A 9,057-nucleotide genomic window follows, 5' to 3' on the forward strand; every position below is an offset into this window, starting at 1 on the left:
CACCTCTTGGAGCATACGCTGCGTGGAATAATGGACAGGGCACTTGAGGCAGAACAGAGGCAGGAAGAGGAGGACTTCCTTGCCTCTCAAGGCCCCCTTTATCCAGACAGTGTTCCTGCTGTGCCACCCATCACACAGGAAGAGGATGAGGAGGAGGAAGAGGAGGAGGAGGAGGATTGTGTCAGCATGGAGGTGGAGGCTGGCACTCAGCATCAGCATCAGCAGCAGCAGCAGCAGTCTTGTGGGGATGATTTACAGTCCCAAGAAACACGTGGACTTGTACGTGGCTGGGAGGAGGTAGCTGCGGATCATGTTGTCCTTAGTGACCCAGAGGACTCCGGACTGAATGCCTCAGCTAACCTACGCTGCATGGCCTCCCTGATCCTGCAAAGCCTGCGGAAGGATCCTCGTATTCTTCGGATCAAGGAGAGGGACCATTACTGGCTGGCCACTCTCCTTGATCCACGGTACAAGGGTAAGGTTGCCGACCTTATCTTGCCATCGCAGAGGGAGCAGAGGATGAGACATCTCCGGGAGGCCTTGCAGAAAGGTCTGTGCAACGCGTTCCCAGAGACTGGGAGGTTACAAACTCCTGGTCCTGGACAACGTGTTGCTGAGGCATCGGTCAGAAGGAGCGGTGGAGAAGGTGGCCGTCTGACTGATGCTTTCAGACAATTTTTTAGTCCGCAGCCCCAAGGTATGATCGGTTCCAGCACCCATCGCCAGCATCTGATTTACATGGTGCAGGAATACCTAGGGGCAAGGTCAGACTTGGACACCTTTCCCACCGAAAATCCTCTGGCTTACTGGGTCTTGAGGATGGATCACTGGCCAGAGCTTGCACAGTATGCAATTGAGCTACTGGCCTGTCCTGCATCCAGCGTTCTTTCGGAACGCACCTTCAGTGCTGCTGGTGGCTTTGTTACCGATCACAGGGTGCGCCTGTCCACCGAATCAGTTGATCGACTGACCTTCATCAAGATGAATCAGTCTTGGATCACCCACAGCTACCAAGCACCTGAAGCTGATGTAACAGAATATTTTTTTTTGAAATATCACATCCCTTTAAGACTGCCTATGCTGATGCTGAGTGACTGTCCTGTTATGTTGATTGTCTATCCTCTTCCTCCTCCTCTGATATGTTGGAAGAACATTTCTGGTTCTGGTTGATGCCATCAGCCTAATTTTTCTGCCCCTGTTTAACAGGGGCGTTTAAGTACAATTTTTGATGCAATGCTTTGCAGCAGGGCTAATTCCTGCAATCAAACAAGAGTATATGGGAGAGGTTGCAGTGTGGTGGCACCAGCACCAGTGCCTAAGGCCCAATTTTTCTGCCCCTGTTTAACAGGGGCGTTTAATTACAATTTTTGATGCAATGCTTTGCAGCAGGGCTAATTCCTGCATTAAAACTAGAGTATATGGCAGAGGTTGCAGTGTGGTGGCACCAGCACCAGTGCCTAAGGCCCAATTTTTCTGCCCCTGTTTAACAGGGGCGTTTAAGTACAATTTTTGATGCAATGCTTTGCAGCAGGGCTAATTCCTGCAATAAAACTAGAGTATATGGAAGAGGTTGCAGTGTGGTGGCACCAGCAGCAGTGCCTAAGGCCAAATTTTTCTGCCCCTGTTTAACAGGGGCGTTTAAGTACAATTTTTGATGCAATGCTTTGCAGCAGGGCTAATTCCTGCAATAAAACTAGAGTATATGGCAGAGGTTGCAGTGTGGTGGCACCAGCACCAGTGCCTAAGGCCCAATTTTTCTGCCCCTGTTTAACAGGGACATGTAATTACAATTCTTGATATAATATTTCACAGGAGGGCCCATTCCTGTGCCCACCCAGAGTAACGGTGAGGACTTATAGTGTTGTGGCACCAGCACCACAACCACCAAAGGTCAATTTTTCTACCACTGTTCAACAATGGCATGTAATTACAATTCTTGATATAATCGTTCACAGCAGGGCGCTCCAGCGCCCACCAAGAGTCACTTTGAGGGCTTACAATGTTGTGGCAAAACCAACACCTTGTTCCGCCATTTCTGCAGAGCATATAGGGCAGGCCCCTACTTTCAAACATCCAATTTACAAACATCTCCTACTTGCAAACGGAAGGAGACAACAGCAAGTGAGATGAAAAAAGATGGACGACAAAACAAATTATACAGGGGTGATAACCCTTCCCTATGTTTTCCAAAAAGCTTAAAAATTGTTTTTTTGACTGGAGCTACACTTTAAAAATGTACCAGTTGAAAATTACAAACAGATTCAACTTAACACAACAAACCTACACAGTCCCTGTCTTGTTTGCACCGCCTGTATACTGCTGTTCTGAGTATATAGGGCCTGGGGGCCACACGCATTTCCTTTTTTTAATATGGGTACAGGGTTCCCCTTAATATGCGTACAAGACCCAAATAGGCTGGTAATGGGCAGGGAGGGCTACCCATGCCATTTTTCTCAATGATTTTCAACCATATTGCAGGAACCAGATATAACATTAAAACCGCAAGCAGTTTTAAATGGTGTTATTTCCGTTTAATGTCATTTTGTGCAGGGACTGTTCTAAACACGGGAAACACGTGGCACTTCACAGGCATACTACAGACACCCCCCAGGCACCATATTTAAAGGAATATTTCACTTTTTTTTTCACTTTAATCGTCATTAAAATCAGTGCTCCCGCCAAAACGGCCATTTTTAAAAACATTTTAGTCATTGACCCATGTCCCCTGGGGCAGGAGCCAGGTCCCCAAACCCTTTTTAGGACAGTATCTTGCATATTAGCCGTTAAAATTAGCACTTTTCATTTCGAACCTTCGAGTCCCATAGACTTCAATGGGGTTCTAAAGTTCGTTCGAATTTGGGGTCCGTTCGAAAGTTCTGGTGCGAACCGAACCGGGGGGGTGTTCGGCTCATCCCTAGGTTAGAACCTCTATTAGTTTTTTCATGCTGCATCTGACCCAACTGCATGGGGAGACTTTCCTTATTATGTGTCTTGGGGACACTGCTTTAACATCAGGTCATGAAATGTCAACACACAAGAATAGGAAGGCACACACCAACAAAAAAAAAAACATGCTTTCCACTGAAGTTTGCAACCAATCATATTTACTAGTAAATGTGACATCGAATCTATCTGGTTATTGTGATATAACAGATGCAGTTCTACAACTCTGTAGTCTGCCATGTACATTTGATAAGCATCACGTCTTTGGGTGACAAATAAAAAAATTTGATAAAAATGCCAGAAATAAATGTTAACTTTTTGTCACCAGCGATGATGAGGCTTGATTCACACTAACGCGTCTTTTGATGCATTTTGCAGAAATGCAGGGAAATTTTTCAACATGGGTTCCTGTGGAACATGTTCACATCAATGCATTTTTGTGCCTCTAATTTTTTGGAAATGGTCGGGGACTTTTTTTCATGCAAAATGCAGCGTTTTGCATGTAATAGAAGTCAATGGACCTGCATCAAAAACACAAGTACCGTTTTTTACCACTTTTTTACCGCGATTTGCATTTTGCGTTTTTTTTTTCACTGTATAAATCTGGTTGCTAAGCAACCACAGTGTAAAAAAAAAAAAAATACGCAAAACGCAGCAAAATCGCGGTAAAAACACGTGTCTAAAAACGCGACAAGCACCGCAAAAAGCACTGCAAAAATGTTCAAAAGCAACATGCATAGATGTGAATCGAGCCTAAACCAGTGCCAGGCCTCACATATCTGAAGTCACAATCCATAGAAAATCCAGCACATCCAATATACAAAAGAAAAGCCAGATTACTGATAGAATCAACGTACTCTACTTCTATAAGCTCCTCTATCCAAGAAATGTCTTATAAGTTTATGACTAGATGGTATCGGACTGCAGCCCAACTAGCACAGATATGTCCGACAGCGGATGGACGTTCCTGGAGATGCTGCGAAGAAAGGGGTAGGTTTCACTTATCCAAAGGTTAGATCATTTTGGGATGAAATAGCCCCATGGATTAAGAAAATGACCATCAAACCTTTAGTGTTAGTTCACACCAGACGCAGTTCTGTTCAGTTCCGTGTGCTTTAAAAATGCATGCACAGTGTTTTCCATGTATTCCAATGGCTCTAGTTCACACCATGCAGTCAGTTTCTGGTGCAGAAACTGACCAGAAACTGACTGCATGGTGTAAACTAGAGCCAGTGGAATACATGGAAAACACTGTGCATGCATTTTGTGCAGAAAAAAAGCACACGGAACTGAACGGAACTGCGTCTGGTGTGAACTGGCCCTTAGCCCTTGTACACACGGTCGGAGATTCCGTCGGAATGTTTCCTATCGGACCATTTTGTCGGATATTCCAACTGTGTGTGGTCTGCATCGGACTGTTTCCGTCGGAATATCCGACGGACCAATTTTTCCAACTTGCCGGTAAAAATTTCCGACAAAATGCTCCTATCGGACATACTCCGATCATGTGTAGCCTACTCCGACGGACAAAGTGCCACGCATGCTCAGATCAAATTCCTAGACCAAAGCTATTGGCTACTAGCCTGAACGTAGTCCCGTCGTAACGAAATAACGTCATCACGTTATGTACAATCTGATTTTCCGACAACTTAGTCCGACCGTGTGTATGCAACATCACTTCCGGACCTCTTCCGGAATTAATCCGTCGGAATTACTCCGGAATTACTCCGACGGATTTGGTTGTCGGAATCTCCGACCGTGTGCTTCATGGAATGCCTGCATCTATTAAATCTTATAAACAAATGTGTTATACCACATCTGTTGAATGCAGCCAAAATACTTATACCCATACCCCAGGTATTGGAAACAGTCCACATGCCCCACTCTTTCAGAATGGAAGAGAGAAGTTGATAACATGGGTGCATGAGACCAGAAACCAACAAGATACATTTAAAAATACATGGCCAGGCTGGAAGTATTACTCTTTAGGCTGGGTTCACACCGCTGCGGGGGGAGAACCGGATGTGATTCGCACAGCAAATCACATCCGATCTCCGTAGCGCTGCGAGTTCAGCCATACAGATAGTATGGCTGAACTCGCAGCGGTCCCGCAGCAAACTCGCACGGGACCCTTTTTTGGGTCCGCAACGGAATCGGATCGCATGGGGGTTCACACCATGCGATCCGATTCCTGTGCGAGTCGGCAGATCGCACTGCGATATGCCGACGGATCTGGGGGTGTCATTAACATAACATTGACACCCCCAGCCGTCCGCATAGGGCAGTGTGAACTGCCCGCGGGAGGTATGCGATGCGGGAAAACGCCGCGGATTCGCGGCGTTCCCGCATCGCAGCAATGTGAACCTAGCCTTAGAGATTGATATCATATAAAGTATATTAGGTAGTGGATGTGTTGTTTCTTTTTCATTATTGACCCATGTTCTCATTCCTCCCAAAGGTGTACATGATGCTTTGTAGACGAATAAGAAATGAATTCAAACTTTTTGTGGTTATGTATTTTGGTTGTGTGTTTTTTTTTTATTATGTGTTGTGGGGGGGGGGGGGGGGGGGTCTGGGGAAAGAGGAAGGGAAATATTTTATGAAAGAGCCCCCTTTTTTAAATTTATTTTTTTCACTTTTACAAACACATGATATGGTTGATTATAGTATTTTTTTCTGAGATTCTATAGGATTTTGGGGAGCTAGCAAGTCCTCCCAAACTATTTTGGTAAATACACACGCATATACATATATTTTAAACACACAATCCCGATTGAACACAATATTTTGAAATGTTTTTTCTTTACACTTAAATATATATATATATATATATATATATATATATATATATATATATATATATATATATATATATATATATATATATATATATATACACACACACACATTTATATATATTACACACATATAACCATGGTTGGTTATTGTAGAGACCCTTCCCTCCTTTTTTTTTCTTTTATATGTACATTCACTTATAGTTTAAATGTATAATCACAGTTGAGTATTGCACCTAGATTTGATTTTACACGGGAAAAATGTATTTATTTATTGTTTTTTGTTTATTTTTATTTTTTTCTGTCTCCTTCTTCTTGCCCCTCACCTTCCCTGCTCCATTAGCTATTGCATACCCCCTTCGGGACTTCTCCCTTTGGGATTGCTTTTACGATTGTGAACCCCTCCAAATTTTCTTTTTTTTCTTCTTATTGTTTATTTTATTTGTTGTGTGGTACGTATTTATATAGAGTGATACATGTATGTATTTTTGTTCTTTATTTGCCTGTCTTTTTTTTTTTTTTTTGTAATGATAAATGCTAATAAAAACTGATAATATAAAGAAAACTATTTTGGCTGATGGTTATGTTTAAGTATGTTATTTATGTGAAGTTATGTATCTTGTTAAATAAAAGGCTGCTATGGCCATTTTACTCCAAAATACCTTTGTCATGTCTTCTATTGTGTAATTGGGGGTAGGAGGTTATGGTCTAGCGCAGCCGTCACTAAATGGCGGCCCGCGGTCCGAGTCCGGACCGAGCAGCGCTTCTGCCCGGACCGCCATGCCGCCAGTGTAGCAAGCGACAGCAATCACTGGTTTGCTGGGACCGCGGGTTTCCCCAGCAACCAGTGACGCTGCGCGCATGCGCCCGCCCCCTGCTCCTGGCCGCGTCTCTCGGAGCTGAAGAGACACGGGCAGTAGGGGTGTGACGTCACGTGCGCGCCCCGCCCCCTGCTGCCCGCGGTTCCCGGGTCCTGGATCTCATCGAGAGGCAGCTTCAGTTGTGCCCACACTCCTGCAGTTAAGGTATGTGGGCACATTAGTTATCTATTAGTGATCAGTGTTGTGCACACTGTTGGGCATATTTTAAGGGGCTTTTTTTTGTAAAGGGCACGCTGATGGGAAAATTTAATGTTAAAGGGCACTCTGATGGGCACATTTTATTTTAAGGGGCACGCTGATGGATATATTTTTTATGTGCACACTGATGGGCATGTTTTGTTAAGGTGCCCCTTAACAAAATATGCCCATTGATGTGCACATTAAAAATATACCCATCAGCGTGTCCCTTAAAATAAAATGTGCCCATCAGAGTGCCCTTTAACATAAAATTTTCCCATCAACGTGCCCCTTAACATAAAATAAGGGTCACGCTGATGGGCACCTTTTATGTTAAGGGGTAATCCGATGGACAAATTTTATTTTACGGGGCACGCTGATGGGTATATTTTTAATGTGCACATCGATGGGCATATTTTGTTAAGGGGCACGCTGATGGGTACAACAAAATGTGCCCTACAAAATATGCCCATCGATGTGCACATTAAAAATATACTCATCAGCATGCCCCTTAAAATAAAAATTGTCCATCAGAATGCCTCCTAACATAATAGGTGCCCATCAGTGTGACCCTTATTTCATGTTAAGGGGCACGCTGATGGGCAGATTTTATTTTAAGAGCAACACTGATAGGTACATTTTATATTAAACGGGGCACTTTGATGGGCAAATTTTAAGTTAAGGGGCATGTTTTGTTGTGTCCATCAGAGTGCCCCTTAATATAAAATGTGCCCATCAGCATGACACTTATTTTATGTTAAGGGAAATCCTGATGTGCACATTTTATGTTAAGGGGCACTGTGATGGGGACACCTGATGTAAAGGGGCACTGTGATGGGGACACCTGATGTAAAGGGGCACTGTGATGGGGACACCTGATGTAAAGGGGCACTGTGATGGGGACACCTGATGTAAAGGGGCACTGTGATGGGGACACCTGATGTAAAGGGGCACTGTGATGGGGACACCTGATGTAAAGGGGCACTGTGATGGGGACACCAGATTTAAAGGGGCACTGTGATGGGGACACCAGATTTAAAGGGGCACTGTGATGGGGACACCTGATGTAAAGGGGCACTGTGCTGGGGACACCTGATGTAAAGGGGCACTGTGATGGGGACACCTGATGTAAAGGGGCACTGTGATGGGGACACCTGATGTAAAGGGGCACTGTGATGGGGACACCTGATGTAAAGGGGGAACTGTGATGGGGACACCAGATTTAAAGGGGCACTGTGATGGGGACACCAGATTTAAAGGGGCACTGTGATGGGGACACCTGATGTAAAGGGGCACTGTGATGGGGACACCTGATGTAAAGGGGCACTGTGATGGGGACACCTGATGTAAAGGGGCACTGTGATGGGGACACCTGATGTAAAGGGGCACTGTGATGGGGACACCAGATTTAAAGGGGCACTGTGATGGGGACACCAGATTTAAAGGGGCACTGTGATGGGGACACCAGATTTAAAGGGGCACTGTGATGGGGACACCTGATGTAAAGGGGCACTGTGCTGGGGACACCTGATGTAAAGGGGCACTGTGATGGGGACACCTGATGTAAAGGGGCACTGTGATGGGGACACCTGATGTAAAGGGGCACTGTGATGGGGACACCTGATGTAAAGGGGGAACTGTGATGGGGACACCAGATTTAAAGGGGCACTGTGATGGGGACACCAGATTTAAAGGGGCACTGTGATGGGGACACCTGATGTAAAGGGGCACTGTGATGGGGACACCTGATGTAAAGGGGCACTGTGATGGGGACACCTGATGTAAAGGGGCACTGTGATGGGGACACCTGATGTAAAGGGGCACTGTGATGGGGACACCAGATTTAAAGGGGCACTGTGATGGGGACACCAGATTTAAAGGGGCACTGTGATGGGGACACCTGATTTAAAGGGGCACTGTGATGGGGACACCTGATGTAAAGGGGCACTGTGATGGGGACACCTGATGTAAAGGGGCACTGTGATGGGACACCTGATGTAAAGGGGCACTGTGATGGGGACACCAGATTTAAAGGGGCACTGTGATGGGGACACCTGATGTAAAGGGGCACTGTGATGGGGACACCTGATTTAAAGGGGCACTGTGATGGGGACACCTGATTTAAAGGGACACTGTGATGGGGACACCTGATGTAAAGGGGCACTGTGATGGGGACACCTGATTTAAAGAAGCACTGTGATGGGGACACCTGATGTAAAGGGGCACTGTGATGGGGACACCTGATTTAAAGGGGCACTGTG

Source organism: Lithobates pipiens, unplaced genomic scaffold (assembly GCF_037356315.1).
Source record: "Lithobates pipiens isolate NorthernLeopardFrog02 unplaced genomic scaffold, aLitPip1_a1.2 Scaffold_1, whole genome shotgun sequence".
NCBI lineage: Eukaryota > Metazoa > Chordata > Amphibia > Anura > Ranidae > Lithobates > Lithobates pipiens.